General features: G+C 41.1%; 1 protein-coding gene across 2 annotated transcripts in view; it reads right to left on the bottom strand.

Moving 5' to 3' along the window:
• The window catches only part of LOC134220887 (histone-lysine N-methyltransferase ash1-like), a 52,078-nt gene extending 34,839 nt beyond the window's left edge, over positions 1–17,239 (bottom strand). For both annotated transcript variants that reach the window (XM_062700049.1, XM_062700050.1), the window contains exon 1: positions 17,036–17,239. The gene's annotated coding sequence lies outside the window, so the exon portion shown is untranslated. The remainder of the gene's footprint in view (positions 1–17,035) is intronic.
• Positions 17,240–17,742: the final 503 nt, after the last annotated feature.

Genomic DNA, 17,742 nt, shown 5'->3' with positions numbered 1-17,742 from the left:
GCAGTGCGAATATTGAATCCGACCACTACCTCGTCGCAGTATGTCTGCGCTCAAAACTCTCGACGCTGATCAACACGCCTCGGAGTCGTCCGCCGCGGCTTAACATTGGGCGGCTACAATACGGTAGACTAGCCCAAGACTACGCGCAGCAGCTGGAAGTGGCACTCCCAACGGAAGAGCAGCTAGGCGCAGCATCTCTTGAAGATGGCTGGAGAGATATTCGATCCGCCATTGGAAGCACCGCAACCGCTGCACTAGGCACGGTGGCTCCGGATCAGAGAAACGACTGGTATGACGGCGAATGTGAGCAGTTAGTTGAGGAGAAGAATGCAGCATGGGCGAGATTGCTGCAACACCGCACGAGGGCGAACGAGGCACGATACAAACGGGCGCGGAACAGACAAAACTCGATTTTCCGAAGGAAAAAGCGCCAGCAGGAAGATTGAGACCGTGAAGAGACGGAGGAACTGTACCGCGCTAATAACGCACGAAAGTTCTATGAGAAGTTGAACCGTTCACGTAAGGGCCACGTGCCACAGCCCGATATGTGTAAGGACATAAACGGGAACCTTCTCACGAACAAGCGTGAGGTGATCCAAAAGTGGCGGCAGCACTACGAAGAGCACCTGAATGGCGATATGGCAGGCAACGGTGGCGGTATGGTAATAAACCTAGGAGCACGCGCGCAGGACATGCGACTTCCGGCTCCGAATCTCCAGGAAATCCAGGAGGAGATCGGCCGGCTGAAAAACAACAAAGCCCCTGGAGTTGACCAACTACCAGGAGAGCTGTGGTGAAGCACTGGCTAGAGCGCTGCACTGGGTGATTACCAAGGTTTGGGAGGATGAGGTTCTGCCGCAGGAGTGGATGGAAGGTGTCGTGTGTCCCATCTACAAAAAGGGCGATAAGCTGGATTGTAGCAACTACCGCGCAATCACATTGCTGAACGCCGCCTACAAGGTACTCTCCCAAATTTTATGCCGTCGACTAACACCAATTGCAAGAGAGTTCGTGGGGCAGTACCATGTGGGATTTATGGGTGAACGCTCTACCACAGACCAGGTGTTCGCTGTACGTCAGGTATTGCAGAAATGCCGCGAATACAACGTGCCCACACATCATCTATTTATCGACTTCAAAGCCGCATATGATACAATCGATCGGGACCAGCTATGGCAGCTAATGCACGAAAACGGATTTCCGGATAAACTGATACGGTTGATCAAGGCGACGATGGATCGGGTGATGTGCGTAGTTCGAGTTTCAGGGGCATTCTCGAGTCCCTTCGAAACCCGTAGAGGGTTACGGCAAGGTGATGGTCTTTCGTGTCTGCTATTCAACATCGCTTTGGAGGGAGTAATACGAAGGGCAGGGATTGACACGAGTGGTACGATTTTCTCGAAGTCCGTCCAGTTATTTGGTTTCGCCGACGACATTGATATCATGGCACGTAACTTTGAGAGGATGGAGGAAGCCTACATCAGACTGAAAAGCGAAGCTAAACGGATTGGACTAGTCATCAACACGTCGAAGACGAAGTACATGATAGGAAGAGGCTCAAGAGAGATCAATGTGAGCCACCCACCACGAGTTTCTATCGGTGGTGACGAAATCGAGGTGGTTGAAGAATTCGTGTACTTGGGCTCACTGGTGACCGCCGATAACGATACCAGCAGAGAAATTCGGAGACGCATAGTGGCTGGAAATCGTACGTACTTTTCGCCGCCGTACCAAGCTGATTATCTACAAAACGCTTATAAGACCGGTAGTTCTCTACGGACACGAGACCTGGATGATGCTCGTGGAGGACCAACGCGCATTGGGAGTTTTCGAAAGGAAAGTGTTGCGTACTATCTATGGTGGGGTGCAGATGGCGGACGGTACGTGGAGGAGGCGCATGAACCACGAGTTGCATCAGCTGTTGGGAGAACCATCCATCGTTCACACCGCGAAAATCGGAAGACTGCGGTGGGCCGGGCACGTAGCCAGAATGTCGGACAGTAATCCGGTGAAAATGGTTCTCGACAACGATCCGACGGGAACAAGAAGGCGAGGTGCACAGCGGGCAAGGTGGATCGATCAGGTGGAGGACGACTTGCGGACCCTCCGCAGACTGCGTGGTTGGCGAAGTGCAGCCATGGACCGAGCTGAATGGAGAAGTCTTTTATGTGCAGCACAGGCCACTCCGGCCTTAGTCTGATGATAAATAAATAAAATGTTTTCAAGATGAACTTTCGATCTTTGAGTGAACTGTATACATATCCATTAATTTTTGTTAAGTCTGTAAACCCTGATTTGTGCCCCCACCGATAGTATATTTCTCGAGTACGACTATGAACTCTGTAACTGTCAAACGTATCGAGCTTTCAACTTTGTATCTGAACACTCAACAGTAAATAAAGAACACTTTTTTGTTTTTGCTCCGTAAATGTTCCGGGTTTTACTGTCGTGTCCGTTGTCCCGACCATAATAACACTTTATGTTACCGGTCCCAGTTGTTGCGCGTCGCGTATTCGTAGTGGAAAAAGTGCCGAGATGGTGGATGACGAAAAACACGAACGGTTTCTGTTGACCTTGTTTGATGGAACAAACTTCATCGCGTGGAAGTTTCGGATGCGGGTGCTGCTGGAAGAAAAAGAGCTTCTAGAATGCGTCGAAACGAAGGTGGAAGATGTTGCTGAGCTGGTTGAGCAAGCGGGCGATTCTGCGGATGTCGAGAGAGACACGAAGACCAAACGTGAAGCCAGATTAAAGAAGGACAGGAAATGTAAATTCTTGTTGGTGTCCCGTGTCCACGATTCGCAATTGGAGTATATACAGGAGAAAGGTACGCCCAAGGAGATTTGGGATGCTTTGAAGCACGTTTTTGAACGCAAAAGCATCGCCTGCCGGATGCATTTGAAACGTCAAATGATGGCATTGCGTTTCGAATCCGGCGCAATGAAGGACCACTTCTTGAAATTCGATCGCCTTGTAAGAGAATATCGTGGAACAGGAGCTGTTCTTGATGATTTAGATGTTGTTTGTCAGCTTCTATTCTTCTATGCTTCTATGCTTCTATTCCGCCGTCTCGACAGCACTCGAAACAATGCCGGAGGAGGATTGTCCTTGGAATTTGTTAAGTTGGACGAGGAGATAAAGCAGCTAGGAACAAGCGTCGAGTTGGTTACTCAAAAATCGGATGGTGCGGCCTTTTCCGGTTCGAGGAATCAACAGAAGACAAATAAGAAATTTAAATGCTTTGGATGTCACGAAGAAGGGCACAAACTTTCCGACTGCCCACGGAATCAGCAGCGAGACAAAGGAAGCAAACATAGTAAGCAGCGATCGAGTGCGAATCTGGCGAACGATAGACCTGTGTCGTTTATTGCTTTGACTGATGGAAGTGAAATTTCCGAACGACGGCGTGTACAGTGGTTTGTGGACTCGGGATGTTCTGACCATTTGGTCAAGGATGATGATCTTTTAGTGAAGTTAAAGCCACTAGAAACGCCTGTTGAAATTGCGGTGGCTAAAGATGGAGAGTCAATCGTGGCTCGTCATAGTGGGACGGTGCAGTTAATCTCGGTTGTTAACGGTGAATGTATCCCTTGCACTGTAAACAATGTACTATACGTACCATCGCTGCGTTTCAACTTATTCTCCGTGTTGAACGTCGAAAGAAAAGGCATGACGGTAGTATTTAGTGATGGAAAAGTACACATCTGGAACGGTTCCGAACTGGTTGCGACTGGGTCGCGTCGTGGAAAGTTGTACGAACTAAACTTATACACAGTCGAAGAATGCGAAAGTGAATCGTTGATAGCTTGGGGTCGTATTACAAAACGTATCGAGTTGTTACACCGTAGATTAGGGCACCTAAACAAGAGACAGCTAGAACAGTTGCAGAACAAGAACATGCTTGATGGTTTGCAACCGATGTGGTCGTATGTGAGCCATGCATCATTGGCAAACAAACGCGCCAACCTTTTTCGGTTTTCGAAGGCAAACGGTCATCGCGTGCGATAACGGCGGTGAATATCAGAGTAAAGCTTTTGCAGCGTTCTGCCGCCGAAAGGGGATACAGGTGGAATTCACGGTCCCATATACGCCCCAGCAAAATGGGACCAGTGAGCGAATGAACTGCACACTGGTAGAGCGGGCGCGGGCTATGCTCGAAGATGCGAAGATTGAAAAGGTGTTCTGGGTGCAGGCAGTTGAGACGGCTGCATACATTGTTAACAAGACACAACCGCTCAACGTAAACTACGTAAAACCAAATCTAAACACATAAAAATGAATTGTTGTCTGTCTGGCCTTATAGACTCGGGAACTACTGAACCGATCGGCATGAACATTAGTCTGGAGAGGTTTTTGGGAACGATGAAGGTTCTCATGATGGTATTAGACCCCTCCTCTTCTGGAAGGGGGACTTCCATACAAATGAAGTACAAATTTCTGCTTTAATCGAGAATTAATGTAAAAAATGGAATCCAAATTTGCAAATTTTGAATACTAAACCTTTTTCTTTTAAATAAAATGCAAATGTAAAAAATACATAATTAATCAATTTTAGGTGAAACGAAGCTCGTCGATTCTGCTAGTATAGTATATTAACAATATATTCCACCTCGTGAGTCTAATGTTGGATAATGGGCAGCACTGTCCTATCCAACTGCTGGAGCCACCCCATTCTTGCACTACGTTTCATAGATAATACCCTAGAAGTAGGCAAAAATACTATGGTGTGACTATCACTTTGGATATAATTCATGGTCTGCGTAAAAATCTGAATAGAAGCATTTGTATTTTAACACTTTTTTAAAAATAAATTCCAACGCCGGATATTTTGTTCCTAGTTTTGCTGAACTCAAATCACATTAATTGTGCGTGGTATCTGTTTTAGCGTGTGTTTGATACGCTCTATTCCGAAGTGTGCTGCTGTCAAAGAAAACGAACAGTCCCGATTTTATTTAGTGTAACATAGAACAAATATAGCATAAATTTGCTCTTTGTGGTGATAATCAAGTGGTGAATAAGTGTTATTATCATTTAGTATATCAAATGATACTAGCGTTTTCCGCGGTGAATATTAGACATAGAGCAATGTACCCTTAGACAAAGTTGTAGAGGGGAATCAGCGCTAGAAGTCCGCCATACAACATTTTTCGAAATTTCGCCTAATGAGTTATTGGATGAATACTAAATGATAATGAAATGATAAGTTCAATCCCTGTGGTTGATTCGTCAATTATGAAATCATGGGCAGTGTTGCTCTATTGTGAGCAACTATGGGTGCTGGTTTTCACACACTGTTGTCGTTCAAGGCCATTATAATAAGTCGAACGCAATCCTCAGCTATACACCCAGGTTTTTATTTACACGGTTGGAATTTATTAATTTCTCGGTTAACCCGAACTTTCACAGCTTTTTAAATACCACCTGAATTTTCTTTCATTTTTTGTGGATTTTTTCGTGCGGTTAACTCATTGACACTGAAGGTCTTAAACGACTAAAGCCGGAGCGGAAGTATGGTTTGTGTAAGTTGTGTATGAAACAGTTACACGCAAAAAAAGCGTTCCCGAATTTGTGAACCAGCAAAAATACACCGTGATTTAATTCATGGATTCGGGAACACCAGTCACGGTTTTCAAAACGTTCCAGAAAACGTGACTGTGTTCCCGAATCCGTGGCTGTTGTTCACGAAAAAATAAACCGTGAACTTTTATGTTCACTATTTCATGAACGCTTTTTTGCGTGTACTAGCAGATCAAATGCCAGTTTCCATGTCAGTTCAACTCAAGCCTTGGACGATGAAGGTTTTTCGAATAAAATGTCAAGCGAAGGCGATCAATTTTGCGACTGTTCCGATGGTGAAGGTGAGCAACTGAACGAGCCTTGCGAAATGGGGAAAAGGTGGGGAAAAGCTGGCACACGATGGATACTTATATTACAAAGATGAACAGGTATGTTGTTCCATCATGATTTCATGACGAAAAAAAAAACAATGAAATCTACTATCATTTCTACAGACTTTCGAATCATGTTCCTGGGTATGTAAACGTTGCATGAAGAAGAAGAAGCATAAAGATGATATTCGAAAAAATTGCACGGGGAAGCATACGAAGAAAACTTTGAAACTCTTTTTAAACATTCTAGAAACAATTTAATTAAAAACGGTTAGCAGTGCGGGGTCGAATTTCTTTCTTATATATATGAAGTGCAATATCACTAAATAAAATTTTAAATCGAAATGATGTGGTTTTTATACAATAAAAGAAATTTCCGACCCCGTACTGCTAACCATTTTTAAGCAATTTAGCTTCTAGAATTTTTAAAAAGAGTTTCAAAATTTTCTACGTATGCTTCCCCGTACAGATTTTTTCGAATATCATCTTTTCTGCTTCTTCTTCTTCTTCATGCAACATTAGACTGCCAATCGTGAGAACTCTTGACTCAAATGCCAGTCTCGCGCAAGGACGCAAGTGCGTCGATGAGCAAATTACGTTGAAACTGAGCGGTACAAAAACTGAGTGGTACAAAAATAAATTGAAGCTAAAAGCTCAAGGAAGCTCAGAACGCCCTGAAAAAATCATACGTTATTGTGCCGCGAGAGCTCCAGTTGAGGTAAGTTTCACTTGAAACTACGTTGTACTGCCTTCATGTAGGACAACTTTTCAATTTTTATTATATTTATTTTTATTTATAATCACAGGCCCAAATCCAATTGTCCAAGACAGCACAGCGAAGAACCTGTGAGAGGCAACGAGACCGTGAGTATCAAAATGATCCGTAAGACTACGATGTGTTAAATGAATCATATTTCAAAACATTTGACGATCAACAATTTCTGTTGCAAAATGTTGAAATAAGTAATGGAAGAATCATGATTTTCTCAACAATCACAAACAGCAAACGGTTGACATTGTCTCCCGTGTACATAATGAACGGTACCTTTACGATTGCTCCTTCTACCTTTAGACAGATATTCACCATTCACGGATCTGTAGGGAAAAAGTTTCTGCAATTCGTACACATGCTTTTACCCAACAAGGGGGAAAACACATACCGAAAGGCGAAAGGTATTGCTAAAGAAAACAACATTCGTCTAAATTCGGATATAGTTTTGACAGATTTAGAGTCAGCGAAAGTAAATGCAATTAAACGAGGGAAACCTGATACTGTGTAGTATGATTGTTTTTTTTTCCATCTGGTTAAAATTTTATGGAAAAAAAATTCAGAAGCTTGGCCTTACTAACGTTTTCAACCGGAAAACTAAAATTCAGATGTGCTTCAGGCAGGCTGAAGCTTTAGCCTTCTTGAAACCTCGAGAAATTGCAAAAGGCTTTGTAGCTGTTTGCGATTAAGCTCCGAGGGAAATGAAATCGTTTTTTGAATACTACGAAGGAACTACGTTGCGTTGGAAAACTAATTACAAATGCGGATGGACCCATTAGAAGGAAGAAACCAAGGTTTATGCCAGAATTCTGATCAGTGCATAACTTGACCTTAAATGACCGTCCGAGAACATCCAATGCAATCGACGAATACCACAACAAAATCAACAGACTAATGGAAGGAATAAAGGATCAAGAGTTTTATCGTATCGTGAAAATATTCCAAGAGGAGGAACATCATCGTCATCTACAAGGAGACAATATTGAATGACGAAAGTCTGACAAGTTTTTGTTGGAACAGGAGAAACTTGAAACTACCGCTGTTTCAAGAAGCGAATCACTGTACGATCCCCTGTTCGAGCACATCCAGTCGATCGCAATGATCCTCCACAAGAAATGAGATAAGAGCGTTAATGTTACATAATAAACAAATAAATTTAAAACTGATTTTTATTTTACTGTTTGAAAGAAATATTTTTCGCGGAATTGTTACATTCGGGAAAATTGCATTCGGGGAATTTTCATACAATCTACAGAAACATTTCCAAGATCAGTACACCCGATTCTTTTTTACACGGGGGATGCGTTCCGTGTAAAAAAGTTTTCAGTTCAAAATTTGAAAATCCGTGTAAAAAAAGTTTTATGATTTCTCGACGAATTGGCCGTGTAAAAAAATCCGTGTAAAAACAGAATCGGGTGTATATTCAAAGTTAATTGCCTATATGCCGGGTATTAAGCCACCCGGAGTGGAAATTAATTACTATGTCTGAAACTTGATTATGCATATGTACAACATGTGATAGATTTGGTTCGGAAAAGGTATTGGAGGGTAACCGCCCCTTCGGTGGGGTTTGATCCCACGACCCCAGTTCGCATGACAAGTGCTTTCCCTACTAAGCTACGAAGGACCTCCGTCGTCCACCGCAGCTTAGCGGGTAGAGATGTCGTAAATTAATCGATTACTTCGATTAATCGATTAATCGTTGTAATAATCGATTAATTTTGAATCGATCATTACCTAACGATTAATCGATTCAATAATCGAGAGAGATCGAGAGTAATCGATTTGTTACTAATCGATTAATCAGGATTTTACGACATCATAAGGATGTCGCAAATTAATTGATTACTTCGATTAATCGATTCATCGCTGTAATAATCGATTAATTTTGAATCGATTATTATCCAACGATCAATCGATTCAATAATCGACAGGAATCGAGAGTAATCGATTAGTTACTAATCGATTAATCGGGATTTTACGACATCTCTAATAGCGGGTACTGATGAAACCAAATTCCCAGCACCAGGTACCAGCCACGCAAGTATGTGTAGGAGCCGGACAATACCAAATACTCATCCTACTTGGATGGCATGTGTACAAAACTACATATGAGAGAGTTAGTTCTGAAAATGTATTGCGAGAGATCGGCTGGTACCTGGTGCTGGGAATTTGGTTTCATCAGTACCCGCTAAGCTGCGGTGGACGACGGAGGTCCTTCGTAGCTTAGTAGGGAAAGCACCTGTCATGCGAACTGGGGTCGTGGGATCAAACCCCACCGAAGGGGCGGTTACTCTCCAATACCTTTTCCGAACTAAATCTATCACATGTTGTACATATGCATAATCAAGTTTCAGACATAGTAATTTCCAAGATGATGGTATAACAGGTTCCATGGGCCTTCGAGGAGGGGCGGAACCATGCATATAAGGCTTGTTCGCGACAAAATCTGGACACATAACTTTAAGAATAAAAATAAACTGCTGTTGGTTTATTTCGGTACGTTTTTCACTTCAAATGGCTTCATTCCTTATCGATGCTTCGATGTATGCACGAAACTTGGTGACATTTGAATTTTCTAAGAAATAATACGTGCCGAATGATTTGACATCCTCAGTAGAATCTGTTTCGAGCTCGTATTCTTCTGGTGGCTCATAAAATCCGTTTTTGATCCACTCTCTGATGTTTTAGATATTGTCAAACAAGCATCGACATATTTTGAAACGCTTTGAGCAGTGTTCACATGAAAACAAAATGTTTTGCCTTTCTCGTATACTAAGTATACGGTAAAGGCTATATGATCGCTCCAAAAACAAACTTTTTATAGAAGGCCCGGAGACCCATAGTGTTATATACCAATCGACTCAGTTCGACCAATCGAGGTGATGTCTGTGTGTGTGTGTGTGTGTGTGTGTGTATGTGTGTGTGTATGTGTGTGTGTGTGTGCGCAAAACTACTCAAAAAATGTCACTCATTTTTCGGGCACTTATCCTCAACCGATTTGCTTGCAACAAGTTGCATTCGACGCAGAATCCTGTCCCATTGTTTCCTATTTGAAATTGGCCAGATCGAACTATGGGATCAGAAGTTATGGCCAAAATACAAATTCATACGAAAAAATCGCGTAAAAAATGTCACTCATTTTCCGGGCACTTATCCTCAACCGATTTGCTTGCAACAAGTTGCATTCGACGCAAAATCCTGTCCCATTGTTTCCTATTTGAAATTGGTCAGATTGGACTATGGGAACAGAAGTTATGGCCAAAATACAAATTCATACGAAAAAATCGCGTAAAAAATGTCACTCATTTTTCGGGCACTTATCCTCAACCGATTTGATCGCAACAAGTTGCATTCGACGCAGAATTCTGTCCCATTGTTTCCTATTTGAAATAGGCCAGATCGAACTATGGGATCAGAAGTTATGGCCAAAAAACAAATTCATACGAAAAAATCGCGTAAAAAATGTCACTCATTTTCCGGGCACTTATCCTCAACCGATTTGCTCGCAACAAGTTGCATTCGATGCAGAATCTTGTCTCATTGTTTCCTATTTGAAATTGGCCAGATCGGACTATGGGATCGAGAGTTGTGGCCAAAATACAAATTCGTACGAAAAAATCGCGTAAAAAATGTCACTCATTTTTCGGGCACTTATCTTCAACCGATTTGCTCGCAACAAGTTAAATTCGACGCAGAATCCTTTCCCATTGTTTCCTATTTGAAATTGGCCAGATCGGACTATGGGATCGGAAATTATGGCCAAAATACTTTTTTTACGAAATAATCGCGTAAAAAAGTGTCACTCATTTTTCGGGCACTTATCTTCAACCGATTTCCTCGCAACGAGTTGCATTCGACGTAGAATTGTATCCCATTATTTCCTATTGAAAATTGGCCAGATCGGACTATGGGATCGGAAATTATGGCCAAAATACTTTTTGCCTTTCTCGTATACTAAGTATACGGTAAAGGCTATATGATCGCTCCAAAAACAAACTTTTCATAGAAGGCCCGGAGACCCATAGTGTTATATACCAATCGACTTAGTTCGACGAATTGAGGTGATGTCTGTGTGTGTGTGTGTGTGTGTGTGTGTGTGTGTGTGTGTATGTGTGTGTGTATGTGTGTGTGTGTGTGTGCGCAAAACTACTCAAAAATGTCATTCATTTTTCGGGCACTTATCCTCAACCGATTTGCTCGCAACAAGTTGCATTCGACGCAGAATCCTGTCCCATTGTTTCCTAATTGAAATTGGCCAGATCGAACTATGGGATCCAAAGTTATGGCCAAAATACAAAATTATACGAAAAAATCGCGTAAAAAATGTCACTCATTTTTCGAGCACTTATCCTCAACCGATTTGCTTGCAACAAGTTGCATTCGACGCAGAAACCTGTCCCATTGTTTCCTATTTGAAATTGGCCAGATCGGACTATGGGATCAAATGTTATGGCCAAAATACAAAATCATACGAAAAAATCGCGTAAAAAATGTCACTCATTTTTCGAGCACTTATCCTCAACCGATTTGCTCGCAACAAGTTGCATTCGACGCAGAATCCTGTCCCATTGTTTCCTATTTGAAATTGGCCTGATCGAACTATGGGACCAAAAGTTATGGCCAAAATACAAAGTCTTACGAAAAAATCGTGTAGAAAATGTCACTCATTTTTTGGGCACTTATCCTCGACCGATTTGCTCACAACAAGTTGCATTCGACACAGAATCCTGTCCCATTGTTTCCTATTTGAAATTGGCCAGATCGAACTATGGGACCAAAAGTTATGGTCAAAATACAAATTTATACGTAAAAATCGCGTAAAAAATGTCACTCATTTTTCGGGCACTTATCCTCAACCGATTTGCTCGCAACAAATTGCATTCGACGCAGAATCCTTTCCCATTGTTTCCTATTGAAAATTGGCCAGGTCGGACTATGGGATCGGAAATTATGGCCAAAATACCTTTTTGCCTTTCTCGTATACTAAGTATACGGTAAAGGCTATATGATCGCTCCAAAAACAAACTTTTTATAGAAGGCCCGGAGACCCATAGTGTTATGTACCAATCGACTCAGTTCGACGAATTGAGGTGATGTGTGTGTGTGTGTGTGTGTGTGTGTGTGTGTGTGTGTGTGTGTGTATGTGTATGTGTATGTGTGTGTGTGTGTGCGCAAAACTACTCAAAAAATGTCACTCATTTTTCGGGCACTTATCCTCAACCGATTTGCTCGCAACAAGTTGCATTCGACGCAGAATCCTGTCCCATTGTTTCCTATTGAAAATTGGCCATATCGGACTATGGGATCGAATTTTTTTTTTATGGAAAAATCGCTAAAAAAAATGTTGCTCATTTTTCAGGTACTTTTCCTCAACCGATTTGCTCGCATTAAATTGCATTCGACGCAGAATGTCTCATTGATTCCTATTGAAAATTGGCCAGATCGGACTATGGGCTTAGAAGTTATGGTAAAATTACTATTTTTTGTGAAAAAGAGTTCAACAAAGTCTAGCTCACTTTTTTAGCACTTAGACTTCATCTATTCCCCAAGCAACACAAGTTCAACAAATCTGGTTGCAGTAACCATATTGTGACTGAATCCGGCCATATATAAGTATCTGTGCGCTCGCAACAGATTGCATTCGACGCAGAATCTTGTCCCATTGTTTCCTATAGAAACTTGGCCGGATCGTACAATTGGATCAAAAGTTATGGCGAAAATACTAATTTTAAAACTACAAAATAAAATGCCATTTTTTGCTCTTATGCTCATCCGATTTGTTTGCAACAAATTGCGTTTGGCGAGAATTTTTCTTATGCATATAATCAAAAATGAAAAATAAGACCAATCCACATATTGGTGTTATTTTAGATTTTTTCAAACCTTTTGAACGAACGAGAAAGGCACCATCACCGCTAGGTGGATTAATCTGGGTTTTTAGTCAGTTTCTGGATCGAGAGACGCGAATTTGCACACAATTCTTTCCGAACCTGCAATTTCTTCGACGCCATTATTCACTACGAACTTGTAACACTTATAAGAAATATATTTTCAGAAAGTACACACATACATTCATCAATCTACGAAATATTTCACTCGTTGATGTTCTATTTCAAAAGTTATACGTGTTTAAAGGTGTCCAGATTTTGTCGCGTACAAGCCTTATGTATGGGTGTCAAATTTCATGTTTTTCCAAGACTATGAATATAGAATCTATATTAAATAATTAAAGATACATTTTGAGGACTGTAAGACTCACTAGCCAATTTGTAGCAGGTGTCGGGTGTTCTGCAAAAGTGAGGGTATATGACCAAACCTGGATTGTTTTCACGGAAGTGGCCATATTTCTGCGTATAGCTGACGGATTTGAGCTGCAGCAAGCATTGGTTGGCATATTAGTTAGCTAGTTCGTTACACTAGAAAGTAAGAAAATTATGGAAGTAAACGTCACATAAAATGACAAGCAGCAGAAAAAAATATTTTTAACATACCCTCAGAGATCCCAGAACACCTCCGGTGGCCAAAAGCCAATCTAAGGTTTTAGATGAAAAAAAAAAACTATGGGGGACGTTGGAAACATCTTTGAAATAAATTCATGTTAGTGATGTTCTATCCACTAAAAGTAGACGGGATCCAAAATAATTTCATTCTCAAACAATCTGTTCTGAAAATTGTTATCATATTGCTTCTGCAAGATGTTCCATTAGCGATGGATTTCTAACATAGCGTTAGGATGCGCGGCCTGAAAGCAAGACCATGCTGAGGGTGGCTGGGTTCGATTCCCGGTGCCGTTCTATGCAATTACTTCCCTGGGCATACAAGTATCATCGTGTTAGCCTCATGATATACGAATGCAAAAAAGGTAACTTGGCTCAGAAACCTCGCGGTTAATAACTGTGGAAATGCCAATAAGAATAAGTAGAAGAAGAAGAAGTCTAACATACACCTCGCTCTGAGAACCCCACTCTTGTATTTTCATACATTAATTTCATAAAGAACTCACTAGTAAAATGTGTATATATTATTTGGTACGTTTTCTTGTGAATTTCACTACAATTCTTTTTCAGATGCATTTGTCATGATTTTATTTGATTCAAGTAAGGCCGATAAAAGATTCTTTTAGTTTCTTTAGTTTACTTCTCATAGTGAAATTAAAGCGAAAAAAATCCATGAAACGCCCCAAAACACAACTACAGTAATATCCCGATTTTATCACCCCCCTGGTGAATTTTGGGGTGATAAAACAGGGTATGTGACAAAATTGGAAAAAATAGGGGGAAAGACGGCTTTGACAGGTTTTGTTCTGTTATTAACAAGAGGGTTTTTGTCGACCGAGTTTTATGAAATTTGGCCACAATATTCTTTGATATGCAAAGAATGTTTAGGCCAAATTTGAGCCTAGTCAGTCATAAAAAAAGCCCTGCCAATAATAGAACAAAACCTGCCAAAGCCGCCTTTCCCCCTATTTTTATTTTTTTAACTCATTCCACAAATATAAATCATTTTATGCCTTGGAGAGGCCAAATGCGTGAACGGTACCCGTTATTTCTTGTCGAAATTGCTTACAGAATATTTCCCAGGTACTCAGAAGCAGAGCATAAAATATTCACTTTTATGAAGCACATTCACTCCGAGTTTTGACAATCGTGTTTTGATTTACAATGATATGGAAATGCTAATATCATCTTCCAAACTTGGACGTACATGTTCATGATAGCATTAGAGGCGAAAGTATAGAATTGATAGTTCCGTTAGGATACGGCAGGCATGAAGAATGTTTTTCATGCCTGCCGTATCCTAACGGAACTATCAATTCTATACTTTCGCCTCTAATGCTATCATGAACATGTACGTCCAAGTTTGGAAGATGATATTAGCATTTCCATATCATTGTAAATCGTTTAACTTCACGTAGAAGTAACACACACGAAATCATTAATTTAGTGTTTTGATTATTCAAAACGTAGAATGGCTTCCTCAGTTTACTTCTTCATAGATTCATTCAATTGATTATCATTGGGTATGGTAACTGCCCGCGAAAAAAAAAATTATCATTGATTATACTGACATTTGCTGCTGAAAATGCCCTTCAATTGAACGTCGGGATTAAATCTATGCGTGTATTGATTTAAATCATCAAACATGTGTTCAGTTTCACGATTATTTAATTATTTGTGAAATTCTAATAAATTATCAACGACCCATATTCATTCCGAAAATTGACGGTGCAGGGCCGAATATGAATATGTTTAGAAGTGAAGTGACAAAGAAGGCCGATGGGCTTCATAAAAAATATTCGAATATTTAAAGCTCTGCTCAGAAGTCGTTCGTAATAAACTACAGGCGGTGAAAGTTATTTCATTAAAATTAATGTTGTTTTTAGTATTATTTACGAACATAAAAAAAATTGTTTTGGGGTGACAAAATCGGGTCGAAAACGTGACAAAATCGGGACGTGATAAAATCGGGTCGAAAACGTGATAAAATCGGGGGTAGACAAAATCGGGGAGTGATAAAGTCGGGTCAACAATGTAATAAGTTTCCTACAAAAACCGAGAGTTTCTTATATGAAACCTTCTAGTATTCACTAAGGATAGGTTTTTTTTTATCAATCGGTATTTCTTCTTTTTATTCTTATTTTTCAATAGCCTTACATTCCAACTGGAACTGAAACTGCTTTTCTACTCAATATTCTATTAGTTTTTCCTCGGTTATTAATTGAAGGCGTATCTAACATGTACAAGTACAATGGATACATTATGCCCAGGGAATCGAGAATGTTTCCTGCCTGAAAACATCCTAGACTGGAGAATCAAGACCAAGAACCGAAATCGTTATCTCCAGGTTGACAATCTTACGCCTCTGCTCGTAAGGCTAACTGGAGATCCCGGTTCTGGCGAAGTATAATTTTTAGTATATACGCCAACCACTAGAAATTGAAGAAAAGATTAAATATAACAACATAGAGCTACGTACACTAGGGTCGCTTTTTACGCGGTTTGATTTGGATTGCTCCTGGCCTTTGAATTGAATGAAACATCGAGTTAACCCCACGAAAATAATCCACATAAAACATATAAAAATCAAATGGTTTAAAAAAGTTGCGGGAGACCGATAGATTGATGGAAACAAACCGCGTAAATAGTGATCAGTATGTTCCTATCACTATTCGAAATGAGCGCGAAAAGGTCGTCGAACCTGCTATCCGTTTTATTCGATCGTCGCTCTTACATGCATGCATTCATGCTTCGAGCTCGCCCAAACGCTGTCTTCTCTATGTCCTCCATTCTTCAGCTAAACAAAATGCAATCTGGTGTGGAGTAGTGCATCTCAAAATACGCTCGAACCAAACGAGATCGCGCGCGCGTTTTCGAAATTCCTTCCACCCGTTTTTATCTCGGCGGCGCACACCTCCACCGTCATGTCAGGCGGTTGTTTTGGTAGCCATTCGCCCTATCAGCAGGCTGTGCGCGTGGTTGAGTACAATGTTAGCGAGGCGCGCGCTTCCAAAACTCGAAAACTGGGAAAAATGCCGCAACTGCGATAATTGATGACGTATTGGTTTTCACCTTTCGGAAGTTCGGTTTGCTATGAACACGCACACCGATTCGAGTGCAATTGAAGTGGCTGCATTGCATGTCAGGTAGAAAGGGTTCGAGCTGTATCACTACTGTAATAAGTTCGACGAAAAAGTAGAAAAGGAATGCAAAAAGTTAATAAAATATTTTTTGCGTGCATGCTTTATTAAACTAACAAGTTCAAGTTTGAACTTTGTTCGTTGTTCTGATCCCTTATTTCACAAAAACATTAATTATAGGGTTAGATTACTGTTCCCAGCTATCTGTCCTCTTTTTTTGAAATGCGGATAATGTGCATACATTATCTCGAACGGCATTTCCAATTTAGGAGGACTACTTTGCTTTCCTGAGCTAGTCTGGTCAAAGCAGACCTGCACTGTGGAATGTTTTTTTCTCAGTAACGAGAAAGGGGTCATAGCTTCACAGCTGTCATAAAAAATGAACAACACGGGTTCCAAATGGCAACATTTAGATATAGCCTTGACAAACTGCACGAAGCAGATAACAAGCACACAGACTGACAGACGACAAATTGACAGAGAGACAGACAGATACGATAATTAAGGGCATAACCTCAATTTAATGAGATATGCATCCATAATAAAACACTAGTATTTAACACAATTGATAAACAAAAATATATTTATCAATTTGCTTATTTGATCTACAGCGTAATTCACTCTCCTTCTAACTGTATTGCGAACCTTGTTGGTATGTACACAGATACAGCTTGCTAATAAAAATTCCATTTCAAAAAGCAAAAATCCAGGTCACTTGAAAGCACTCACTATTCTTACCTCAATAAGCACACTTCTTCACCTTGCCAGTCACTGTCTCCACCAATCCATTGCCAGTACAAATCCACCAAATGTATCACCTTCACTTCCCATGGCCCATTGCCGAGATATCGCACTCAATTCGCAATTTACATAACACCCCCTTTCGCCAGGATTCCAAAACTTTCCACACACGATAATTTTCACTTTATTCGAACAAAATACTGCCCGATAATGCCGCCGTTTCTAGTTGATCCTCGATACAGCCGGTCTGCCGTCGATAAGCCGCATCGCGGTCCAGTTTCAATTTGGACCACCACGTGATCGAATCAACTCACAGCAAGACCGCTTAACGCTGTAGGTGAATTGATCAACGCGTTTCCTGCTTCTTTTCCCACGCCGGCGAAAAATGCGTTTACGCTATCAGCAAGCCAAACCGACGGACAGAGAGGACGCCATAATGGACAATAGAGGAAGGTGAGCGAACTGCCGGCCCGCTGACAATGAGATGCGGAAGCGTAAAGCGTGAGTAACATGTCACATGTGACGTCATTGTTAGAAGTGTGGAGGTGGGGTAGGCACGCAAATATAGGGTAGATCGTTAGGCCTAAAGTTAATAGAAATAGATAATAAACTAGCAATGTGAAATGATCTTGAAATTGTAATCCATCCCCCTACTCTCCGCAATATTCTTCCCGCTGTTCATGGTCATTTGAGCTCTCTCCTTT

This window comes from Armigeres subalbatus, chromosome 3 (assembly GCF_024139115.2).
Source record: "Armigeres subalbatus isolate Guangzhou_Male chromosome 3, GZ_Asu_2, whole genome shotgun sequence".
Taxonomy (NCBI): Eukaryota; Metazoa; Arthropoda; class Insecta; order Diptera; family Culicidae; genus Armigeres; species Armigeres subalbatus.
Note: the sequence above shows the minus strand (reverse complement) of the source record. Positions and strands in the feature narration are given on the sequence as shown.